At 41.1% G+C, this 8897-nt stretch overlaps 1 pseudogene; it reads left to right on the forward strand.

Moving 5' to 3' along the window:
* Positions 1–8679: 8679 nt before the first annotated feature.
* The window catches only part of LOC105005324, a 1170-nt pseudogene continuing 952 nt past the window's right edge, over positions 8680–8897 (forward strand).

The raw sequence follows: 8897 nt of genomic DNA on the forward strand, positions 1-8897 counted from the left end.
TTACAATTACTCCCAGAAACTGCTTTATTTAAAGAAATTGAGGAAAGCTTACATAAACTTAACCCCATGATGTGGATTAAAACTTTAGGGGGAGGATTACTTGGTACTATAATATCAGGATGTATATTTTTAACTGTTTTGTGTCTAGTCCTCAGATGCACAAGAAAAACCATCCGAGAACTGATGAAGAAAAAAGTTGTTCAGACAGCGTAAATACTCCTGCAAAAACAAGAAGGGGGAGATGTAGTGGGAATTCCTAATAATGTACTTTCACAGCCTTGAGAAATTTCACAGAAATAGCACCTAGAAAAACAGCATATATTAAGAAACTGTGTTGATGATTACTTTTCATGTTTTTCTTAGAATAATAGCCTTGTTACAAACCCCAAGGCCAGACCAGGAGGGAGTATGACTGGGATCATGAAATCATGGACCATGGAACACCAGGTTGGCGTTAGGTATGAACACTGCCTACACACTTGCTGACTGTTCCCAAGACTATCCCAGAAGGGAACGGCCTGGGGTAAAAACAAGGAGATCTGGACTATGTCAATGCAGTGTCTTGGGAAAGATAGATCAAAGAAAGTTTTGTAGTCTGCAATCAGGAATAAAAGCTGGACTTAGACTGGACTCTGCACCTCAGTCCAATAGAGGCTGCAGAGACCCATTGTACCAGATTTCGTGTTCTGTTTCCATTCTCGTCGCTCGCTCCCGGACCTTTAGGGCAACACTTACGGTTGCAGTTCAGTGACAGATTGCCAAGAGGCACCCATGTGGGTCCCCTGATTTCCACACATAGTCTTCCTCTCTCCCACTGTATAGCGGGAGCCCTGCCTCCACTTGCTGATCAGGGACAATGACCACTCCCAAGATTGTGACTCTTCTTCCAGTCTGTTGCTCCTCAGATGCAGGAATCCAAAGTGCCCAGGCAGCAGCCATAGTTGGTCATTTGCTATGTTCAATGGCAATCGTACACTCCCTGACCAGGCCCTCCAACCCTGCAGAGTCCAGAGCTGCTGGAATAGGAAACAGAAAATCCTCCAGTGAGGTGAAGGTAAGTGGAGCTACTTCTGCTTCCACTTCTTGGTTCCTAGGCACAGATTTCCTTCCTACTGGGGACACAGCACTATATAGAGACCTCTGATTCAGTGCATATACTGCATCCAGGAGCAATGCCCAGTTCTTAAAAGTCTTGCCTCCAATATAGCATTTCAGCTATGCTTTCATCAGGTCATTCCTTCACTCTATCAGGTCAGCAGCTTCTGGTGCTGCCATGAATCACAAGGTCCTGGCCCAAATACCCACAGCTCATTTATTCAGAACAGGGTCCTCTGGTCATATCTTAGGTTGTGTGGGATACTATGCTTGTGGATCAAATACTCTGTCAGCCCCTGGATACCTGTGCAGTGGTAATGGCTGCAACTCTGATGTTAGGAAAAGCAAATCCATATTCAAATAAATGTCCATTTATGTGAGAATGAACTTGTCTTCTGGGATGCCAGGGACCCAATTATTCTACTTATAACTGGTCGGCCTCCTCAAGGAAGAAAGCCATATGAGAGGCTGGGCTTTGGTCTCTGACAGGTTGGATATTCAGAGGCAGTAACTATGAGGTCGTCCTTTGTGTGCATGCTAAGTCCCTTCAGTCGTGTCCAACTCTTTATGACTGCATGGACTGTAGCCCATGAGGCCATTGGGTCCATATGTAGCTTCTGTCTCTGCCATCGTGGCCACTCTGTTCATGCGCCCATTGTGCCAATTCCAGTGACAAAGCTTGCACCTACAATCAAGCTGACTCATCTGTAACAAGATTGGCCTTTTTCCTCCTCCTTTAGCTGATCATACTGGATGTCCCCCTGGCCACAGAGGTGAGCTAAGGGAGGAACACTATTGCTCTTAGCAGGTCCAGTATATCCCAGTCAAGTTATTTAACCACAAGTATCAATTTGGCAGCCAGAAGAGGAGGTGGCATAGCACCAGAGGAGGGATTGGTTGCCTGTGCCATCCTACACAGGGAGGGGCAGGCCACAGGAGGGGGCTCAGGAGAGTCTGCAGAGCCACTGTCTTTGAGGGTATCCACTGAGATGTTATCATTCCATGTTTCAGGACTGCACGTTTTCTCAACCAGAGTATAATGGACCTGCGACGTCTGAGCATTCAACTGTTTGGGGGGCTCCTAACTATCAGATCCTGAGTTTACTCCTCGGTGTGCTAACTCTTCTACTTTCTAAGCTACCAAAGAGATCTGGCTCTTGTATTTACCTGTAACTGTTTGTTAATTGCCCTCCATTTCCAATTATTCCTCTGTAAGATGTCAATGCAACTTTTTAATGCCCGACCAATTCCATTACCCTTATGCTTAATCACATGCATTTAAAAAGGCTTGAATCATCTCACCAGCCAGGGCATTCCGCACTGGGATGGCACTCTCTCAAGTCATTACTGGTGATATTTTTAGCAACTGGGCTACCACTTGTGGCTGAGACTATCCATGACCACATACCACTTGGACGGGGGAATCCTCCTTGACAGCAGGGAGGTATGTGGTCTAGTCCTCAAACTGAGTTTGTCATTTTAGTCCACTTCCAGAACCACTTGTGTCAGTGGGTCCTCTGGGCAGCAGATATCAAGGCAGGGTTAGAAACTCAAGAGGTTTATTGCTGATAACACCTATTAAAGGACAAAAGGGAAAAGGAGCAGGAGTAGTCAGGATAAATCTTTAGAGCGTGATACAGGTCTGACACCTGGAAAGGAGAAGGGAAAGGAAGAAAGACAGAATAGTAAGAGCCTTAAACTGAAGTATGGCTTTGACAAAATCTTGGCCATGCTTAGTTACCTATCTATCACCTCCCAGCCTATTTCAGGTGAAATAGACTGGGCGCTTCCTGGAGATGGTGGCTCTGGTGCGTAGTAACTGGAGGACAGAGGAGGGCTTCTGAGGTTTCGGTAATGATCTGTTTCTTAGTCTGGGTTTCATGTGTGTGGTCATTTTATAAAATTTTATCAAGCCCAGCTTTTATTTGTGAACTTTCATGAATATATGGTATATTTCTATTTTTTTAAGTATTTTTTCTTAGGAAACTTAAGTTTCCATTGGTGTAGGACCTGTTACATAAATTATAGGACAGTCATACAATGGAATGATGAAATGGTTTTAAAATGATGATGAAAATCTATATTTACTGGTACTAAAGTATGTTTGTGATATAGCATTTTTAAATTAAAAAAAGTGACAAAAAATATGTTCAATATGAAGCCTTTTACCAAAAATGTAATAAGGCATATTTTTGTACTTAAAGGATTATGGGTATTTTACATAAAATATTAATAGTGGTTACTTTGGACAGTATATTAATGATTATTATTTTATCTTTTTAATGTAGTTTTTAAATTTTTATAATGAAAATTTAATACTTTTCTAGTCAGATCTCTTCCCCAAAAAGCATTTAAAAATAAATAAATTGGCCTATGTTTTAAAATAAGTAATGAATCTATCTTTCAAGGCTCACACTGAGCATCTACAATGAACAGAACTTTGTGCTAGGTTTTTACAGAAATTAAAAAAAAATTTTTTTTAATTTTTTTATGAGGATAAACTTTGGGAGTTTATCCTTTTCTTAGAGACGTGACAGACACACACAGAATTAGAGAGTTAGTTTATAGTCAACAGCCAGGTTATGAGATCCTATCCTTTAGGGTAGGGAACAAAAGCTTTTTTTTTTATTGGGACTTCCCTAGTGGTCCAGTGGCTAAGACTCCACACTCTGAGTGCAGGGGGCTGGGTTTGATCCCTGGTCAGGGAACTAGATCCCATATGCCACAACTAAGACCTGATGCAGCCAAATAGATAAGTTTTTTTTTTTTTTAAAAAGCTTATTTATCTATGTGCACCCAGGGTCTTTTGGCATCACCTGGAATATGATATTGAAGTTCCATATGTATTGAAGATATTAATGAATAATAGATTAATTTAAAAAAAAGAATGTCAGATGAGTAAAAGGCATTTTGGACTAGGGAATTGTATGGGATGGCTACAGAACTGGCAATGTCATCCATAATCATGCTTCAGCCTGAATCCTTACCTCCTACCCTTACTTCTTTCATGAGTTTTAGACAAATATTTATAACAGCAAACCTGATGCTGATACCTGGCTGTTCCAAAGACTCCTGCAATGTTCAAGGTTGAACTCATTTTCCCACCAATCCTGTTCTTCCTTCTCCTACTGCTAATGCCACTCAGACCAGAATCCATAGAAGTCATCTTGGACTTCATCTTCTCCCTCAGTTTTCACATTCAGTTTGTTATTAAAATGTTATTTCTACTTCTTGGATCACTTTGGAATTTCGACTTTCCTCCCCTCCAGTTTCTTCCCTCTGGTCATTCTACCTTATTATCTGTTGTCTCTGTCATTGCTAAGTTGATTTTTCTATAATAAAATGCAAATTTAATCATAATTCTCTTGCTTAGGGTTGTCTAATACCTCTTTGCTTCTGTTGTAAAACCCACACTCTTTGATTAGCTTGGCTTACACTGTCTTCCACAATTGGTCCTTTCTACCTTGTCCATCTCCCTGCAAGGCTGGGAGCTTCTGGTGTTGGGGATTATATTCTCTTCATCTTCATCATTCCAGTGCCTAACACAGCTTTAAGAACCCAATAAAGTTTTCCTAAATGAGTGGATGAAGAGGTAAGCCCTGAAGTAGGCTTTGAAGTTTGGGCTAAGTGGATAAAATAAAGATAGAGGATCTAATCTGGATCCTTTACACAATTATTGAGTTCCTAAGGTGAGCTTATTGATGAAAGACATTCCTTGTCATTAATTTTTGTATCTCCATAACCTTGCAATGTTTAGCATATAATAGATGTTCAATACATATTGGATTAATTAATCAGTAAATTGATGAATGTTATTGTGTATTTAGCCAAGTGAGTATTTCTTTTGGGAAATGTAATGCTTAATTAACTACAGAGCAACTTATTTGGGGAACAGATGAAAACTCCATTAATACTTTGTGACAAGGCTACTATGCTGGCCAGATATCTGAGCAAACAGATGGCCCTGAAGGCAATTTAATAGGGCATATTTTTTATTGACCAGAATAGGGACCTGCTGTTGAAGAGGACACCTGCCTTCCTGAGGTCAGCAGCTCCAGCATTAGATTTAATAACTGTAACCAGATCTGGCTACAGGTGCTGCCAGCACAGGGCTATCCCAAGGTGTCATTCAGTTCAGTTTAGTTCAGTTGCTTGGCCGTGTCGGACTCTTTGCAACCCCATGGACTGCAGCACGCCAGACCTTCCTGTCCATCTCCAACTCCCAGAGTTCACTCAAACTCATGTCCATTGAGTTGGTGATGCCATCCAACCATCTCATCCTCTGTCATCCCCTTCTCCTCCTGCCTTCAGTCTTTTCCAGCATCAGGGTCTTTTCAGTGAGTCAGTTCTTCGCATAAGGAGGCTAATTTTGGATAAATACCTCCTGGAGGCTTTTAGTATTTCAAAATGAAGACTGTATGCTCTAAGAAGTCATAAAAATTACTGGAGTTTCCATTTTCAGTAGATAGTTAGACTCATATCTTTTATAGTTTGGACATGTAATGGACATGTTGACATTAATACTTATATTGAGGTTTAGAAGTCATATATTTTACTAAGAACTTGTAAAGGTCCTAGGAACTTGCTTCCAAAATACCGTGTTATAAAAAGTGACCCTGGTGCAATATAATCACTCCTTTCGGAGAACTTGCAAGTAAATTTAGTTAGTTAAAGCTTCTGCCAGCATGATTCTAGCCCAGGGAATAACAAGGATATCTTCGGTTGCCAGTTGATCTTATCTGCTGCTTCTCCTGCTGCCTAATTTGGAGAAACTCCATTTTGCTGCATGTTCAAGTCTCTGGATTATTGTACCCTTGGACTTTTTTTCTCCATGTATTTGTTTCTCTGGAGCTTTTGAGGAAACTTCGTGGTCTGTGATATAGTGCCTTTTACTCAAACTACAACAGGGTAAGCTGGTTAAAATATCAACAGTCAAGACTTTGTAAAGATTTTTTTTTCTTGACAGAAAGGGTATTAATCAACTCATTAGTTAAATGAAGAGATTAAAACTTAATAACAGCCTTGGCTAATCTTCCATCATTAAGTTGGAATGTGGCTAAAGGCTTTCTACTGTCATGCCAACACAAAATGCTTTTCTTGCTTCCGGTTTAACTAGCTAGTAACTTCAACAAATAAAGCTTAAATCTTAAATTGAGATGGTTTTCTTTTGGCCCTCTAGGGCAGAAAATGGAGAAACAAAAAGGAAGAAGACCAATTTATTCATCCTGGTCACCAAGAGGCTTAGAGCTTTAGGGAAATATTTCCCCAGAGATGATATGATGGAAGGAAAGTTATGACTAACCTAGATAGCATATTCAAAAGCAGAGACATTACTTTGCCAACAAAGGTCTGTCTAGTCAAGGCTATGGTTTTTCCAATAATCATGTATGGATGTGAGAGTTGGACTGTGAAGAAAGCTGAGCACTGAAGAAGTGATGCTTTTGAACTGTGGTGTTGGAGAAGACTCTTGAGAGTCCCTTGGACTGCAAGGAGATCCAACCAGTCCATTTTAAAGGAGATCAGTCCTGGGTGTTCTTTGGAAGGAATGATGCTAAAGCTGAAACTCCAGTACTTTGGCCACCTCATGCGAAAGAGTTGACTCATTGGAAAAGACTCTGATGCTGGGAGGGATTGGCGGCAGGAGGAGAAGGGGATGACAGAGGATGAGATGGCTGGATGGCATCACTGACTCGATGGACATGAGTTTGAGTGAACTCCAGGAGTTGGTGATGGACAGGGAGGCCTGGTGTGCTGCAATTCATGGGGTCGCAAAGAGTCGGACATGACTGAGTGACTGAACTGAACTGAACAGTCCTCTAGAAAATTAATAAGGCTAAGGCAACTTGATTTTTAATGCTTCTGCAGTCTTAGCATAGTGGCTTTGTATAGCCCTGAGCTATGTGTTTAAGTGCAAATTAAAATGTCAAAGTGGACCTCTACACATCACCCCTTCCTGCTGTTTTAAAAATCGTTTCTTTCTTAATGTGGCTAAAGGCTTTCTACTGTCATGTCAACACAAAATGCTTTTCTTGCTTCCGGTTTAACTAGCTAGTAACTTCAACAAATAAAGCTTAAATCTTAAATTGAGATGGTTTTCTTTTGGCCCTCTAGGGCAGAAAATGGAGAAGTTTTCAGACTAACAACTTTATTTGAAAACAATTTGAAATGCCTCTGAGTAATTATGAGCAAGGGCTTCTCAGGGGTAAAGGGGTTCAGTGGTAAAGAATCTGCCTGTCAATTCAAGAAGATGCAAGAGATGCGAGTTTGATCCCTAGGTTGGGAAGATCCCCTGGAGGAGGAAATGGCAATCCACTCCAGTATTCTTGTCTGGAAAATACCAAGGACAGAGGAGCCTGGTGGGCTACAGTTCCTGCGGTCACAAAGAGTTGGTCACGACTGAGTGACTAAGACTGCAGGCATGCAATTATGAGCAAAGCTGGTCATCTGGTACTCTCTCAACGTTAGTCAGGAGCAAATGCAGCCTTCTTGGAGTTTGATACCTATGAATATTCATGAGGAGCAAGGTATCCTAGTGGTTAAAAGCACCAGTTCTGAAATCTGATGTACTGGGTTTGAGTCCTAGGTCCACTGCTCACTAGTTATGACTTGTGTAAGTTAATTAAAATCTCATTGGTTAAGTAGTGAAAGTTTCTCAGTCGTGTCTGACTCTTTGCAACCCCATGGACTATACAGTCCGTCGAATTCTCCAGGCCAGAATACTGGAATGGGTAGACTTTCCCTTCTCCAGGGGATCTTCCCACCTAGGGATTGAACCCAGGTTGGTGGATTCTTTACCAGATGAGCCACAAGGAAAGCCCAAGAACACTGGAGTGGGTAGCCTATCCCTTCTTCCCAACCCAGGAACCGAATCAGGGTCTCCTGCATTGCAGGCAGATTCTTTACCAACTGAGCTATCAGAGAAGCCCATTGTGTTAAAAGGGAACAATAATAGCACCTACTAGCCTAACACAGTGCTTGGCACAATAGCAAGTGCTTGGTAAATCTAATTAGCAATAATAATAATAAGCCGTGGCAGCAGAAAAACCTTTCACCTACAAGATTTTGTACTAAGTTTCGAGAATACAAAAGTATGTAAGATACGTGTTCCATCCTTCTCAGGCTGATTAGAGAGAAAGGATACATATACACATATGTTTATAATAATAAGTTGAGCGTCACAGCTGTGAGTGGGTGAAGGGAAGGTTTGTTGAGGAAGAAAGACAGGAGCTTGACCTTGGAGGAAGGGCAGGATCCAGATATGTTGACTACAAGACTGGGTGCATTCTCAGAGCTGTCAAAATTGCATAACTGACTCTTCTTGTCAATCTCCTTGAACATCTCAGGCACTTCAAAGGCTAAGAATTCATGGGGCAGGGAGGTAGGGGCAGTTAAAAGGTCTTTGGCTGTTTTTGTTTTTAAACTGGATGTTTTCAGTTTGGTCATTCGAAAACAAAGATTTGTTGCTAGCTTAAAAATACTACTTTTCCTTAAGTAAATATTTTCTAGAATGAAGAATGGAAATAATCCTCTGCCACAAGAAAAAAATATGCTATATTTTTGCTCTCTCGCCTCCCCGCTTCCAAGATGACCAAGAAAAGAAGGAACAATGGTCATGCCAAAAAGGGCCACGGCCACATGCAGTCTATTCACTGCACCAACTGTGCCCGATGCACGCCCAAGGATAAGGCCATTAAGAAGTTCATCATTAAGAACACTGTAGAAGCTGCAGCCGTTAGGGACATTTCTTTCTTTATTTTTTTTAACTTTAAAATGTTTAATTTCATATTGGAGTATAGTGCCTT

Source organism: Bison bison, unplaced genomic scaffold, assembly GCF_000754665.1.
Source record: "Bison bison bison isolate TAMUID 2011002044 unplaced genomic scaffold, Bison_UMD1.0 scf7180017864489, whole genome shotgun sequence".
In the NCBI taxonomy this organism is placed as follows: Eukaryota; Metazoa; Chordata; class Mammalia; order Artiodactyla; family Bovidae; genus Bison; species Bison bison.